Genomic DNA, 15,901 nt, shown 5'->3' on the forward strand with positions numbered 1-15,901 from the left:
ATGACATCTTCTGTCCTTCCTCTTAGTGGTCCCTGCCTCCTACCACAAGCCCCCAGGAACTACCCCCTAAAACTTTGCCTATCTTCTGCCCAGTTATAAGCTGCATATATCTTTATTCACCAATTAGGGATAACTTGGGCGGGGGAGGCAGTAAGTTTACATAGCATAACTTGGGTCTCTGTGCAGATTCTCTCATACCTGGAAGCAACCAGGCCTTGGGGAGAATATTTAGCATCACAATACATAGCAAAAGACCAAACATCAACAGGTCATCTTTACAAATCCCCTTTGCCCTTTGCTGAGTGAAGCCCATCCCCCCCAGCCCCCCCCCCATCCGCACCCCGCTGGACTCCTTTGTCTCCCTGAGGAGCCATGAGCTCCTCCAGGCAGGTCAATACCTCATCCATTTTTGCAAATTAAGTAGTCTTTGACACAAATAGATTCCTTAAACACCTGCTGAACGAATGCATGGGCTCCTGTCTGTGAAAATCTGGAATGTATAATACAGCATACAGCACAATACTGACACAGTCCTCTGTCTCAGCTCTTCCGGGCTCCTTAATAAGTAAGGTCTCCTTGAAAGGCAGAGGTGTATTAGTCAGGGAAGACTGAGAATTTGTATGCCAAGGGTAGTAGCTCACACGCCCCACATTTATGATTCATTTCATCCTCTTCCATGGAGAGAGCAGATGATTCAGTTGCTGTCACTAGAGAATGAGACACTTAAGTGAGTTCCATGCAAATGAGGACTCCAGAGTGGGAAGTCTGGTAGATCATGTCAATCACTACTCGCTTAAACCAAGCAAATCCCATGACACTAATTGCCCAGGTCAAATGCCAGATGCTTTCTCAAAGAAAGGTGGGAAGATGGGGAGACAGTCGGGGGGAAGCGGTTAGAGAAAGGGAGGTAGGAGGGGATGGAAAGAAGGCATCTTGAAACACAAGTTCCAGGTTCTGTTTTTAGACCCCCTGAGAGATTATTGAACATTATATAGTACACCACTCAACTCTCTCCTCTACAGAAATGTAATCAGTGCCTTGCACAGTAAAGCCAGTCTTTGAAGAGTGGTATAACAGGTTGAGGTTATACACAGTCTGGCAAAAAGGACCCAGATTCAAAGCCAGGCGATTGGAGGTGTATCCACAGGCCACTCAGTCTTACTCTGTGTAGTCAGAAAAGAAGAGCTATCCATAGCAATCTCAAGGGCTTCTTTCCATCTCAACATATACATTTTGAAAACAAATCATATGGGAGTATGAAAGAAAACAAACAAACAAACAAAAGCAAGACATAAAATGAACAAAGAAAAAGTAAGACTATCAAGATAATTAGACAAAACTGAGCCTCCAGACTATCAGATATCATAGTGAAGAAGGGCCATTCACTCCAGATGGCTGATTGGATTGAAGATTTGTATGGATAGACATGAGAATAACAAGCAAGGGCTTAGCGTGGATGGGAACTATACCACGGGATTCATGCAGATTTTTTTTTTTTTTTAAATAGGAATTCCTCAGGAGTAGGTTTAGCTCAGTTGGTAGAGTGCTTGTGTGTCATGCATAAAGCCCTGGGTTTGATCCCCAGTACCACATATTCTAGGTATTATGAGCCATACATACTAGGAGCAGGAGGCACAGTAGTTCAAGACTATTGTCAGCTCTAGCCTGGGATATATGACCACCCTTTAAGAAAGAGTGTCCAGGGCTGGGGGTGGAGTGGGAGGATGGCCCCATTTAATTTATAAACACTGAAAATGAACTGTGTAGGACATAATAAGAGAGTAACACCCGTGACTAATTTATATTCTCCAGGTTCATGGCTTTAATGACAGTGACTGTTAAAAATATTCCCCTTCTTGGTTGTATTACAGGCTGTTTGTAGAGACAAAGTTCTCTTTAACTTAATTTGTATGAAAGATCTCACTCTTCATACTAAAAATAAAGACATTTAAAGAAAATGTGACTTTTGACAGTACAAGCAACTAAATGGAGCATGTGCTGAGCCTATTCATCTTTGACAGCCTGACTGCTCTCAGAACCCCACCAAGAGCATTACACCAAAAGATGCCATTTCACACAAACAGCAAATAGACTGTTATTCCTGCTCGCCAAGACTCTCTTGTTCCAAGCAGCTCTCTGCATCTCACAGGTAAAGAAAAATCCAAGGGAACGAGAAAAGGGAATGAGAAAATATAAAACCCACAAGTGAAGGAAAGAAAGATGTATGAGAATGGGGAAGCTCAGAGTGCCTGTATCATCCTGAATACAAAACGACTCAATGATAGAGATTTACATTTTCAGTTAATTTCCAACCAATTTCTTAGCTCTTCCTGGATGTGTAGCTCAATGTTAGAGTCAGTCTCTGAGAGGTTACACCAAAGCAAGTGGACAGTTAATACCCCACCAAGAGGAAACTATGACAAACTGAGGGCATGTGTCCTTCTTGCATGCTATCAACTCTGCCTTTGACTCTACAAGACCAAGTTAAAACTGATTGGCAACATTAATTACCCTAATATTATATTGTGGAAGACAATATGGAAAGACAGCTTATTCAGCTGCAGTGAAACCCGAGAAGAAAGAAACATTTAGAATGGGCAAGGGGTGCTCAATTTGATTGACAAATAGCATTATCTTGAGAGTTGTTATTTTCGTTGCAAGATTTGTGAAAAAAAAAACAAAACAAACAAACAACAACAATGAAAACATTGTTCTATGCTGCATCATTCTCCAAATATAAAGCCCTTCACTGCCTGAACTCTATGACTGTTACAGGTGTGGCCATCTATTGCTAGTCTCCAGGAGTCTAAACAGGAAGTTAGTAATGAAGTATTTGAAGGAATAGTGGTGTATAAACAAACCAGTCTTCAGATACAGCAAAGAAAGTAGTTTTACTATTGCTCAAGAGCTTCTTCATCATAGTCTCTTGACAGAGAGAATCTGTAAGATTTCTGAATGGACTTCCTGAAGAAAGAGAATAGAAGACCCTCTCCCCTGCAGGCCAAACACAAATCTTGGTTAAATTCCAAACACCAAGTTTATTATGAATAGCCAGTTGGCTTCTGGAGCAGAAATTCTTTCATTTCCTTTTGGTTTGTAATTATAAACAAACAAACAGAGAGTGTGGTTGGATAATAGTGCTTGTTGTCACGGCTGTGGACCTGAGTCTGGCCTGCCATGGTGGAAGGAGAAAGGCACCAATTCCAAGTTGTACTCTGACCTCCACACATGAGCAATGCTAAGTGTGCCCACAACATGTATACACAGGTAAATAATTGTAACTTACCATAGTAATAATAAAAATCATAAATTATAAGAATATCTTTACATTACATTGAGAGAGACGTTCTGACCATTTTTAGCTAAATAAACATTCCAAGAATGAATTCAAATCAATTGTTCTCACCCAGGCAACTATTAATACTTACATGTTATTTTGTGAATTTGCTCATATAGATCAATTATGAATGAAGACACCAGGAGGCTAAGGTTTCTCAGAAAATCACTTATCCATTATACAGATACTTCCCGTGAGAGCACACCTTCTTTCCCGGTTTTTCCAGTGTTTTTATTATGAAGAACTTCAAACGTGCATCAAAGCTCAAAGACTACTACAGCGAACATCTGTGTCCCCATCACCCTTCCATAGTAACATTTCACTCCACTTGTTTCATCCTCTCTCCATCTGTCTAAGCATCCCTCTAGACATCCATCAAGCAATCTTATTTTTCTGATGCATTTGAAACTCCATTGCAGATGTCAGTACATTTCCCCCTAAGCACTTCATCATGCATGTTATTAGCTGGAGATCAGTGTGCATCTCCAATATTGTTCTTATGATGGAAAATGGATACAACCTGAAAGTCACATATCTTAACTGCACCGTCTGTGTTTTAGAAAACCTGCCTCTGTGTTACTCTGAGAACTCACGGGGCCAGGTTTAGATTCTCAGTCTTTCCCAAAGGCCTCCCTAATAAAGGCTTGGAGGCCAGCAATACGGAGAAATCCTGGAAAAGTTCAGGCTAAGTGAGAGAGGTCTTCATCTTATTAGAGACATGTCTTTGCGAAGGACAGTGGTATCAACAACCACAAGCCCCTTCTTTCTCACTCTGGCTTGAAATGATTGGCTTTATCATCCTGCACGTTACACCATAACGTTCTATCTTGCCAAAGGACAAAAGCCAACGGGGCCAACCCATCATGGATTGACACCTTTAAACTCTTGAGTCAAAATACACATGCACTCTAGTTGGTTATCTCAGGTATTACAGCATGAGAAAGCTAGCAAACGTAGCCATGTATCTAAGATACTGTCATTCTAGAATTTTCCTGGACATACTTGTCCTCAGTCCTCTAGAAGCAAAACCTGTTCTTATTTTTTGTCCTCACTACAGATTAAATGCCTCTGGAACATTCTGCACCAGAATGGTACAGTATATATTCTTATATCTTTTAATCACCATATATCTGGGTGCGTTGGCCATTTGTTCTTGTTATTTTACAGCAGTATCCTGGTGTTCTTTCATGTTAATGCCAGTTTGCTTAGTAGCTTTTATAATTTTGGATAGCAGTGTTACTTCTTTTTTTTTTTTACTGTTGTGGATAATGTTTTGAACATATCTATAAGAGACATAGGCTCTGAATTTTGGTATGATTTTGTTTTGTTTACTTTGAATAGGACACATGTGTGCAGGCTAGCTTTGAACTTCCTACACAGCTAAGGATGACTTTGAACTCCGGACCCTCCTAACTTTACCTCTCAGCACTATGATGTCAGAGGATGCAGCAAGGAGTCTCTGGTTTATAAGTAGGTACTTACGTCACTCTTTACAAAACCCAGAGACTGTTGAGTTTATATGAAGATCTGTGAACCTCTGAAACTTACCAAGGGAGTTTTAATTTCCAGACCTTTTGTGGCTTAATAAATTCTATGGAAAACTATTTTTGTTCCCATTGAGCACTTCAGGCACAGATGGAGAGAATTTTAAAATGGAAATAGTGACCTTGGACATATTGTGGAAGTGTAAACATGTAGTTTCCTTCAACTAACGTATATGTAAAATATCAGCTTGCAGTTCTAGAAAGAAAAAGAGAAGCATTGCTGAGATTTCTCCCCTTCATCTATAAAGATTGACTATGGCTTAAAATAGCCTGCAGTTGTCAATGCTGTAAATCGTTCAGGGGATGCCAGAGCTTATTTTTCCTCCTCTGCAAAAGAAAATTGTATCACAGGTCTCACACAAGTGACAGCATTTCAAACTCCATCAAGATTAGATTATTACTAATGCCCAGGGATAAAATGAATTGCGGATAATTTAAATGTTTCTCTAAAGAGCTGAATATGTTCAAATAAAACTTGCTGGTGTAAATAACGAACTCTGAGCAGCTGAAGCATTGCCTTCTATGGAACTCTGAGGGAAAAGGAAGTGTGCAAAGTGTGCAAAGTGTGCAAAGACAACAAGTATTCCTTCAAAGTAACTGGGAAAGAAGTACTTACACATGGTTTTGTGTTGTAGAGCAGGCAGTTATAGCTGGGGAGGAGAAAACAGAAAAATTCCTTTTGGGGGGCATAACTAGAAACTGATCCCTACAGCTAGCAAGGGATCAAATAATGATTTTGATGGTGCATGTGATCGTGAACGTGAGAATTGTTCCCCTGAAGCTCCTGTGTGTCAGCACTTGGTCTTGAGCTGGTGGCCCTGTTAGAGAAAGTTATAGAACCTTTAAGAGATGTAGCTTTGCTGGAGGAAGCACGCCACTGGGGGCAGGTTTGGAAATGCTGTGGCCTGTGTGAGACCTGGGGTACAATTTTCTTTTGCATAGTCGTCATTCTCATCACCGGTGGCCTCAAGCACCGATATCTGCCTGCCCCTGCCTCTCAAGTGCTGGGATTAAAGGCACAGGCCACACACAACCCCTGGCCATAGGACCTTGCAGTGTCATAGCTTCTCCTTATGTCCAGTTTTCGGCTTCCTTTTGGAGGATGCAGGTGATCACTCAGTTTTTGGCTCTGCCACTCTGCCTTTCCTGCTTGCTGCCATTTCTTGCCTTGCCGGATAGACTTCACCCGATGGAACTGTAAGCTGAATAACGCTTTCACCCTTACGTGGCTCGTCAGCTTATTTATTATATATTCTGAGAAATTAAGACACTGTTAGGATTTGAAGGGGAAATGTCCCCAGACAACTCATGTATCTGAGCACTTGATCCTAGTTATTGGTGCTGTTTGGGAAGACAGAGCACAACGGACAAAGTATGGTCCTGGGGGCAGGTTTGGGGCTTATACGCTCTGCCTACTTTTTGTTTGTTTTGTTTTGTTTCAAGATGGGATTTCTCTGTGTAGCCCTGGCTGTCCTAGAACTCACTCTGTAGACCAAGGTGGCCTCGAACTCAGAAATCCGCCTGCCTCTGCCTCCCAAGTGCTGGGATTAAAGGTGTGGGCCACCACTGCCAGGTTCTGCCTACTTTTTACTTGTGCTCTCTACTTCCTGTGTGGGGATACAATGTATCAACTAGCTTTCTGCTCCTGCTAGTTGTGGTTTGCTGTCCCTGCCATCCTTGACTATAGACCTCTGACTATAGCCAAAAAAGAAACTCTTTGTTCCATAAGTAGCTTTGGCCATGATAGTTTATCACAGCATCAGAAATGTAATGACTACCGCATGCAAAAATAACTTCCCTCGAAAGTTATCACTCAAGGAACCCATAGTTCAGAGTCCTTTGCACATGTTATAGAAAGATTATCCTTAAATATGGAACAAATTTTAACAATAAAGTGCATATCCACAGAATATTCATTAAGTCCACTCACTGTCTTTCTTTGTCACCTTTATTAATTCAACCCAGTGCTTGGTTTATAGGGCCGATTGTGTCTCAGATAAACATTACAAGGTGTTACAAACAGAAAGAGATAAAAGATTTTATTATTTAAGATTTGTATGATGAAATTTATTAATTATAGTATTTATTAATTATAAACACTTACCTTATTAATTAAAATATTGCTTAATATTTATATCAATACATAAAAACACTAATACCCAGAGTCCACTGAACGATAAATCTCAATAATTCAACTAAGCTATCACACAAGCATTGAGATGACAGTAGCAGGAAGTCTTTCAAATTCTTCTTTTAAACCTGCTTCATTCTCATGGCTGGAATGGGGAAGAGGAGAGGCCAACATTTCCTTAGCTGTCTGGGTTAGAAGAGCCATCTGGCACTCATTGTAACCACCATGCGGGAACCAATAAACCCTGCGCTCATGTTCCAATCTAGTCACTAATCGCAATAATCAGAACATCTGGTTAGGATTTCCCGTTGCTGGGGTGTCCCCAAAGATTTTATTAGGCATCAATTTCCCTTTAGATCTATCTTGACTATCAACATTCGTTCACTTTAACCCACATCTGTCTTCCTCGAGCCAGGCATACCATCTTGTCTCTGCTTATAGCCCAAGACAATCCATACTTTAAAAGTCAGGCATACACAGGAAGCACACCACTCTAACGAAAGATGTCAGATTCTACTGTTGTTACTGTAATCTCTGTGCCCATTCTCAACCATTTGATCTAACCACGGACTTTTTTCTTTTTTTTTTTTTTCTTTTTTCTTTTTTTTTTTGGTTCAGGGTGTTACCAGAGAACTGGAAAAACCACTTCCGGTTGGTTAGGTGACCTAAGGTTAGGGTTGCCTTGCCTAAGGCAAAGGAGCTAAATGAAGACCAGAGAAAGAAAGGCATTTTTAAAGGAGCAAGCTGTGTAAGAAGGCTCAAAGAGGATGGCTGGGAAAAGATCAATGAACAGTCATTTGTAAATGACAATTAGTCATTACCCATTGTAAACTTAAGATCTCAGAGGAAAACGTTACACTGGTATTGCCTAGTCTACAAAGTTGAATGATTACATCTTGGTGAGTGTGGAAATCTAAATGTAGCAGATCTTGGGTTGTTTTTAGTCTCCTTTATAGTCAATCACTGTCCACCCCTGTGTTTGTTCTAAGGTCATTTGACTATCAAATAGTATCTATGGAATGTATTAGCAGACTGATAAGTGCAATAAGCCCACCAGCCAAATTATTACATAGCATCTGAAACCCACAGGGGTGTTTTCCCTGCTTTGGGGTACTCCATGTACCTGTGATTCTCAGCAACACTAATTGCCACGATTTTTTTTTACTTTCTCTGTTCTATAACTAGTAAAATGTCATATAACCATTTTCATGGTGGAACGTGCTGTCTGGCCAACCTGGATCTGTCTAGATGAAGGCAGCCCACCATTGACTGAGAATTGTGAGTTGAGTCTACATTGTTAAGGTTTTTAATTGACATGGATGTGAAACCCAAGCTCGGCATGGGATGACGTGAGCCATGTAGTAAAATCTGAGCTTCTAACCAACCAAGAGAGAAAGGTTAACTGCTTCCTATTATGGTTGGTTTTAACTTTGAGTTCACTTAAAGCCTGCTCTCTGTGGCCCAAAATGTTGATGAGTGTTTGAGGTAGAGAGATACCTAACCAAGTTTACGACAAAGCATTTACCTATCAGCATTTGTTAACTTTGGGCTCAGGAGGGACAGCAAACTATCATCTGTCATCACTGTATTCCCTGATCTTATAGTCAGTTTAGAGTCCCAAGCTACTTTCTGGGTTCACTCCGAACTAAGTCCAAGCAATCATAAGAAGTTTGAGGATTGCTTGGTGAAATCTTAGTACTAGAGGTTCTAAGCTGCAGTGTAGTTTTCTAGTAGTTCTGATGGTTTGGTCATTGCCCTGACCACGTTGTTCCTACAGGGCACTTCAGAGGATCAATAGAGGCAGGCATGCAGCTGTAATTTCTCTGGCAGGCTGCTGTTGAAAGGGAGTCAGTGTGTGATGTGTTTATAAAAAGATAAAGAGAGATAGAATATGTTCCATGGAGTGGTAGTCAGGTATGGGGGATGGGGATATCTCAGCGGGCACGTGCCAAGGCATCCCTTACCCCTGAGGGACCAGAGTTTATTCAGGGCATGGGGAAGGGAGTTAAGAGGGTAACAGAGGCAGAGAAAGGCAGAGAGAGGGAGAGAGTAGAGAAGTAGAGGCTGGCCATGAACATGTGGACAGAGGGGGAAGGGAATGGGAAGGGTGTGGGGAAGCTCAAGGGTACGAGGCGCAAGAAGGGAAGAGCCTGAGAAGACAAGAGAGGGAGGAGGAGGAGGAAGAGGAGGAGGAGGAGGAGGAGGAGGAGGAGGAGGAGGAGGAGGAGGAGGAGGAGGAGGAGGAGGAGGAGGAGGCAAGCAGCCCCTTTTATAGTGGGCTGTTGCCAGGTAACTGTGGGGCGGAGTTTGGACAGAATGAGGTTGAGAGCTGGGCCTGGGCCTGGGGCCTAACCTAACTGGAGACCTCTTGATGTCCTCTCTACCAAGAGCTGTTTAATCACCTTCTTCCTCTCCCAATACCTTAGCTTCTCCATTTCCCCTACAGTTTGGTTCTGCATTATTAAGAAGTCTCCAGAGGAACAGAACCGATAGAATGAACATTAAAGAACTTATTAAGTCAGCTTTCAAATAGTAACATCAGATTCACACCTGCGCACTGATAACCAGGTAGTTACTCTGTCATTGAGGCAGGGTGACTCAGCAGTCAGGATAGACCCGCAATGGCTGTCTCTCACTGGAGTAGATGAGGTCAGCTGTAGTCGCTTAGTCCACAAGGCTGTGAGCTCCTGAAGTCGAAACCTGGCCCCAGCAACCTGACTGTTTTCTGGGAAGCCACAAATCCTCAGGGAAAACTTGCAAGCTCTGGTTCCTCTCTTCAGGAAAGAGTACAGCCACATGGAAAATTATCTCAGGGGGCCAAGAAGAAAGGCCAATCAACAAAAGGTGAGGTGATTTTCCTTCTGCAATGGCATTTTTTTATCTGGGCTACTACCAGGACATGCTACCCTCCATCAGGGTGGGGCTGAAATCAAGACATTTCTTCAGTTGAGGCTCCTTACTCAAGTGATTCTAATTCTTGCCAGTTGACAATAAGAGCAACCCCAATAGCATCCTTGCATTATCTGGTTCAGAATCTATTTGTGTAGCTGACCTTGCATCCCTCAACCTCTTCAAGTCTGCTTCTCTCTGTTCTTCCACATCTAATCTTGGGCTCTTATTGCTCAGAGCCCTTGCTTGATTCCCTCTTCCCCTCCCCCTCCCCCTCCCCCTCCTATTTTGATATATTTATCAAAATATATTTGGTAATAATATATTATCAAAATTTGTTTCCTGTTCTAGCAATTTTATAAATATTTTATGTACTTAGCTTTCCAGTTATAAATACTGTCAAAATAGGGCAAGTGTCCAGTCAGTGGGAAGTTCAATAGTCTCCATGTGGCTGCACATAGAAATTTTATGAGTAGTTTTTGCAGAAGAAATTATCTGGGTCCCATTTGGGCAATTACATTGAAACCCTGAAAACAGGGCATACATAACTTTTAAAATCTGCAACATGTGACTCTAATATATAGCTAAGACTACGAACCACTGTAACAGTCGCTAGGAATCAGTGCACTCCATACTTTAGTGCATTTTACAGAGTAAATTGAATACAATACATCTTGGAACAATATGGGATACTAATAAATAATTACATCAGCTCATGAGGCAAAATGTTCTGTAATCACAGACAAATTTCGACTTTATAAAATATAAACAATGAATTTTGGCTTCAAGTTTTAATTGACTCTTACCATATACAGTATTTGATCAGAAAGGCAATAATTTCTTGATCTTTTGAAGACAAAAAGGATTCATATCTTTGGAACGTTTGTTGGATTTGCTTCAATTATCTGGTGACACAGATTCTTGTAAATCAAAGAGTCATCAGGAGGTTGGCAAAATGGCTCAGCCAATCCTGGAACAGTATGAGTTCTTGCCTGCAACCTACGTGGCAAAAGGAGAGAAATAACTCTTGCAAATTGGCCTCTGACCTCTGTACAAGGGCATGACCCAGTCAACCAGACATGTCCACACTTTCGTGAACAAGCACAATAATAATAGTGATAATAATAATGATGATAATAATAATAAATACATCTTAAAATGTCATCATGGTTCTGACTGTGTTTCTAACATCACAGACCTAAAGAGAATCACCTGGATTTGCTTCGTTGGTTATGAATTGACGTCATAACTTTTCCACACTATTAATACTAACAATGAAATATCACACATATTCATGTAAGCATAAAACAATAAGTGCAGAGGACAAAGCCCATGAGAGAGATAAAATGAGTAACAAAAGTAATCGCGGTATATTACTGCTGCAAAAATCAATAAAGCAAATCTGTTATTCTTTTTAAGTGTCATATTACAATAATGTTTTCCTGAAGACTGTTGTCTGCATCCAATTTAGAAAGGCATCTGCTTGTGTTTGCTTAAAACAAAAGGGTGGTTGACTTAATGAATTATTTACAGGCATGCAATATGGCAACAGTGTCATTATGAACTCTCTTCTAAGATCTCCTCTGGCTACTCCTGGCAGGGTGTCAATTTGCTTGTTTTTATGGTAGGTGCAAGAAATTGTGAAGCTATTCGAAGAAATGAGAATCTACCATTAGACTTCTTAATGCACACAGACCCAGTAAGAGAGCCATGGCAACAGGAATGGCAAAAACATTCATTTGGCATTAACAATGTATGATGCAGAGTTCAAGCAGATAAGCCATAGAAATTACAGAAGCCTTGGAAATAGGCTAAAGATGTGAGGACGTCAAGACAGGGCTGGAGGAGAAGCTGAGGAGAAAATTCTTTTTCAGCAAGGCCAACGACTCCTTTCTCCTCCCTGGCACAGAAGCCACCTGTCAGTGCCTGCTGAAGAAAGGAGATCCTGAGAAGCTTAGAGTTCTGCACCAAAGTAATGAAGTAGAAAAATTAAATTGACCTTGAAGTTTATAAGAAATAAGCAGAAAAGGCGTGAGAAGAAAAATCATGGGTTTAAGTAGCAGGGTTATTAAAATCCAATGATTTTTTTTTCCTTAGCATCATCAATCTGGCATTTTCTTGTACAAATCGGTGCATTACAGACAGACTCTGTGAAGGCAGCTGGCTGGAGGCTGGAAGCAAGGCTGGAACCAAGACAGGGCAGAAAGAACAACCCCCCACAGAGACAGCCATTTTTCCTCAGGTCAGAACTACCTGTAACCTGGCATGGTGCCTGACTGCCTGACTTGAATCTCCAATTAGAGGGGCTGGCTGGTGGGGAAAGTTGAGGGGATCGATTTTTAATTTATAAAAATGGCCTCATGAGGTAATTTTGTAAACAAAAGCCAATTACAGTGGACAATGCCTCCCCCCATCACCTACAATGTAAATCTCAGAAAGAAGGTGTCTATGGATAGACACCTATGAGCTGTATGTAACAATGTTTAGTCTTCCCTTTTCCTGTGGTGATTGTCTGCTGCCTGCTGTGGTCCTCGTGAGACCCTGATGTGGCAGAGTTGATAAGGGCAGTACTGTTCCTGCCTTCAGCACTGCAGCATCATCTCGAATTTTCATTTGAAACCTTGATAAAGCCAGAGACCCTTGTTAACTAGTACTGTCTGGCAACATGTGTATTATACTCTAAGGCTCTAAGGGTTTTAACAGCTTAAACCTTTTCATCTTGCAGTTAAGATACAAAGATGAGAGTAGTAGATTGTCAATTCTATGAAGGGGGAGCCATTGGAAACAAAGAATGGGAAGAGTGTGTGAATAAATATGACCTATGTAGAATGCTTGGGCTGTGTGCTGTCTTGTGAAGGCATGCATGGATTCTATAGTGAAAACAGCAGAGAGAAAAGAAGCCTGCAGGAGATTCCATTCAAATTCCATTCAGAAGAAAGAACAAGGATTAGAAGCATCAGTGCAGACAGGAACCCAGCATAGCTGTCTTCTGAGATGCTCAACCAGCACTTGACTGAGACAGATACTGAGGTTGGGGATCCCTATGGAAGAGTCAGGGGAAAGACTGAAAGAACTGAAGAGGATGGCAACAACCTGATAGGAAAAACAACAGTGTCATCTAACCTGGACTCCTCAGAGCTCTTAGAGACTAAGTCACCAACCAAAGAGCTGGTCCATGACCCTTGGCACATATGCAGACAACTGCCTTGTCTGCCCTCAGTGGGATGTACCTTATCCTGTGGAGACTTGATGACCTGGGGAAAGGCGGGTGCTGGGGTAACGTGGGGTAGGTGGGTGCATGAGGGGGGTGGTTGGGTGGGGGAGCACCCCCTCAAAGGCAAAGAGGAGGGGGGATGGGGTGAACAACTCTAGGAGGGGGGACTAGGAAGGGGGCAACATTTGGAATGTAAATAAATAAAATAATCCAGTAATTAATAATTAATAATAATAATAATAATTAGAAGTATCAGTCCCCACCCCACCACCAGTAATGTTTTCACTAACTTCAAAAGAAGTAAACAACCAATAAGTAGCAAGCCCTCTGGTAGAGGACTGGCTAATTTACCCTTCTTTGCCCATGGATGGGATTCACCAGAAAAGTGCATATCTCTGCTCTTTGCTGGCTCTGGATACAACTGAACTATGATATTGCTAAGTCTCATGACTTTTAAAATTGTTTTATGGCTTCTTGTAGTGGTGCAGGTGTATGGTAAGGACTCCTGCACCAGTCTCCTGATCCTTATCAGGCAAACATTGTACAGCTTTAGACAAGACACTTAGCCTTATCTGAGCCTTCATTTTTCATAGAAAACTGGATAATAATGATCGCCGTAGATAATACCTAAATCAATAGATTGGGAAGATTCAAAATAACCAGTGTGATACCTCTTAGCCTAGTAAGTGCTACCAATATTAGTAAAAAAATAGTTAGACATTTTTACTATTGTCATCATTTTAGTTCCCTCCAGTCCTTTTTACCAAGTCAACAGCAAATCCCTGTAAGTCACCTGTTACCTCATATCTATTAACTGTACGAAGGAAGTTACTTAACAGGAGGAAGACAGGGAAAGAAGGATATTTTAAAAGTAAACCTGAAATTTAAATAAGCTGACCATGTACCAATTTCTACAAAGAACCAAAGGCTTTTGTCTCTCTTATTTGTGACCAGGCTGTTCTCAACCATGGGAAATCCAATACACCCATCAAGAGCACACACACTATGACCACCACCCTGTAGGGCAGGGAGAGGGCCTCTTCATGTTGAACAATGAGTTGGGGGAACTGAGAGAGGCTCCGGGAGAAAAGGCAGAGGACCTTTTACCCCAGGTGCACTTTGTTCCTTGGACGGTTCTTGGTCATGATTTTCATGTCTCCCATGACAAACATTTATATTCAATTTACAAGACAGGTTTATTCTCACTGGATGTCAGATCATTGTATAGAACTCAATCTGGTGAGTATACCCTGAGTATATGGCCTTCTGCCTCGCTTTCATGCTTTCCCAGATATAATCTCTAGTATGGGCCAGACAGTTGTGTTTACATTGGTCTCTCCTGAAAGGGCTCCTCTGTTAATATTTACATGGGCTTACTGACTGTGTTTCTTTACATGGTTTTCAGATTGTGTTTTTCTGAACTCAAACAGCGTTCCTTGGACCACCGCTTTCTTCCTTACATGACTGTGTAAATGTACAGTGAACCTGAAGTAAACTTCTTTCCAGCATCAGACTGTGTCCAGTCCCATTCTGTCAGGCCCTCGGATCCCAGGTCCCCCTGTTTAAGTCGTCTGAAAGGCACCATTAGCTTTGCTTCCATAGGATTCAGCTCTTTGGGAGACTTTCCCTTCTCTCTTAAAATGTCTTCATAATCACCTTTCTGTCTCTTGTCTCTTTCAAGCTACAAGGAAGGGATCTGGAACTGCTGCCTGGTTTGGGAGGAGCTTAGTGCCATGGGAGGGATGGAGCTAACACAAACAAGACCCACCAGTGAGGAACCAGGGTCTTCTACTCTGGGAAGGGGTCCTTTTCTCTGTATTGGACGTCTCTGCTCTTGGGATTTAAGAATCAATACCAAGGACAAGAGACAGGTGGAATCTACCTTTCTTTGAAGAGACAAGAAAGGATCTGGGTTCCTGAAACTGAGAGTTCAGTCACTGAGAGGTAGCAAGAACCCTTCAGAATTGTCTAAGTACCGTGGAATGCAGGCTTCCAGAATTCCCCATCCTTTCTTACCCTCGGAGTCCTGGGAAATGCTGATGCTTCTCACTGTTTGATGTACTGAATGCCATTTAATTAACATTCTGGAAAAATCACATTTGACTGGTATCTTGCTCATTTAATTTTAATATTTCTACTGAATTGACAACACAATGTCATTAATAATGCCTGTCATGTAAGGCCTGCAATCAGCAAATAGCTCAGAAGGGTGGAATAAAATATGCACCATTGTTTCTTTGTTTGCACCATATAGTTGATCTCAATTTCATGTTCAATTACAATTATTTTTTAAAAAGTATATTTAAAACAAAGAATGTCCTGTAAAATAGATTTATGAACTGATACCCTGTCCTATATTTATATAAAGAATTTCAAAGAGGATTTTTAGGTATTGTTTAATACAAGTAAAATGTTTATGATTATCTCAATAGGACAGATCAGTATGCTTCAAGAAGTTACATTTTGTTAATAGTAGAGTATTCCCTTCACCACACTGCAGATCGCTTTTTACTGCAGTATCAAGGTGCTGAAGAACTTTGTATTCTAGCCACTTTCAACAGTTTAGCATTTGGTGATAAGAAGTGGGCGGCAGAGCATCTACTTAATTCCCCTGTTTTCATCTTGCAGGGCCTTGAAGGAACTGCTGGATCTGATAGGCTTTTCTCAGTAGATTTTAAAGTCACTTTGAATGCAGACTTATCTCACCATCTATGGATATGACCATGTGGCCAAGACAGGATACAGTAGTTTGTGGAGCCCAGTGCAAAAGTAAATGTAGAGTACTA

The 15,901-nt window shown here is 41.3% G+C and overlaps 1 long non-coding RNA gene across 1 annotated transcript in view; it reads left to right on the plus strand.

The window, feature by feature from the left end:
- The window catches only part of Gm34233, a 41,594-nt gene extending 27,033 nt beyond the window's left edge, over window positions 1-14,561 (plus strand). Inside the window, exons 2-3 of the long non-coding RNA XR_386249.1 lie at window positions 11,999-12,143; window positions 14,521-14,561. This is a non-coding gene — a long non-coding RNA (predicted gene, 34233). The remainder of the gene's footprint in view (window positions 1-11,998; window positions 12,144-14,520) is intronic.
- Window positions 14,562-15,901: the final 1,340 nt, after the last annotated feature.

This window comes from Mus musculus, chromosome 18 (assembly GCF_000001635.26).
Source record: "Mus musculus strain C57BL/6J chromosome 18, GRCm38.p6 C57BL/6J".
NCBI classification, from domain to species: domain Eukaryota; kingdom Metazoa; phylum Chordata; class Mammalia; order Rodentia; family Muridae; genus Mus; species Mus musculus.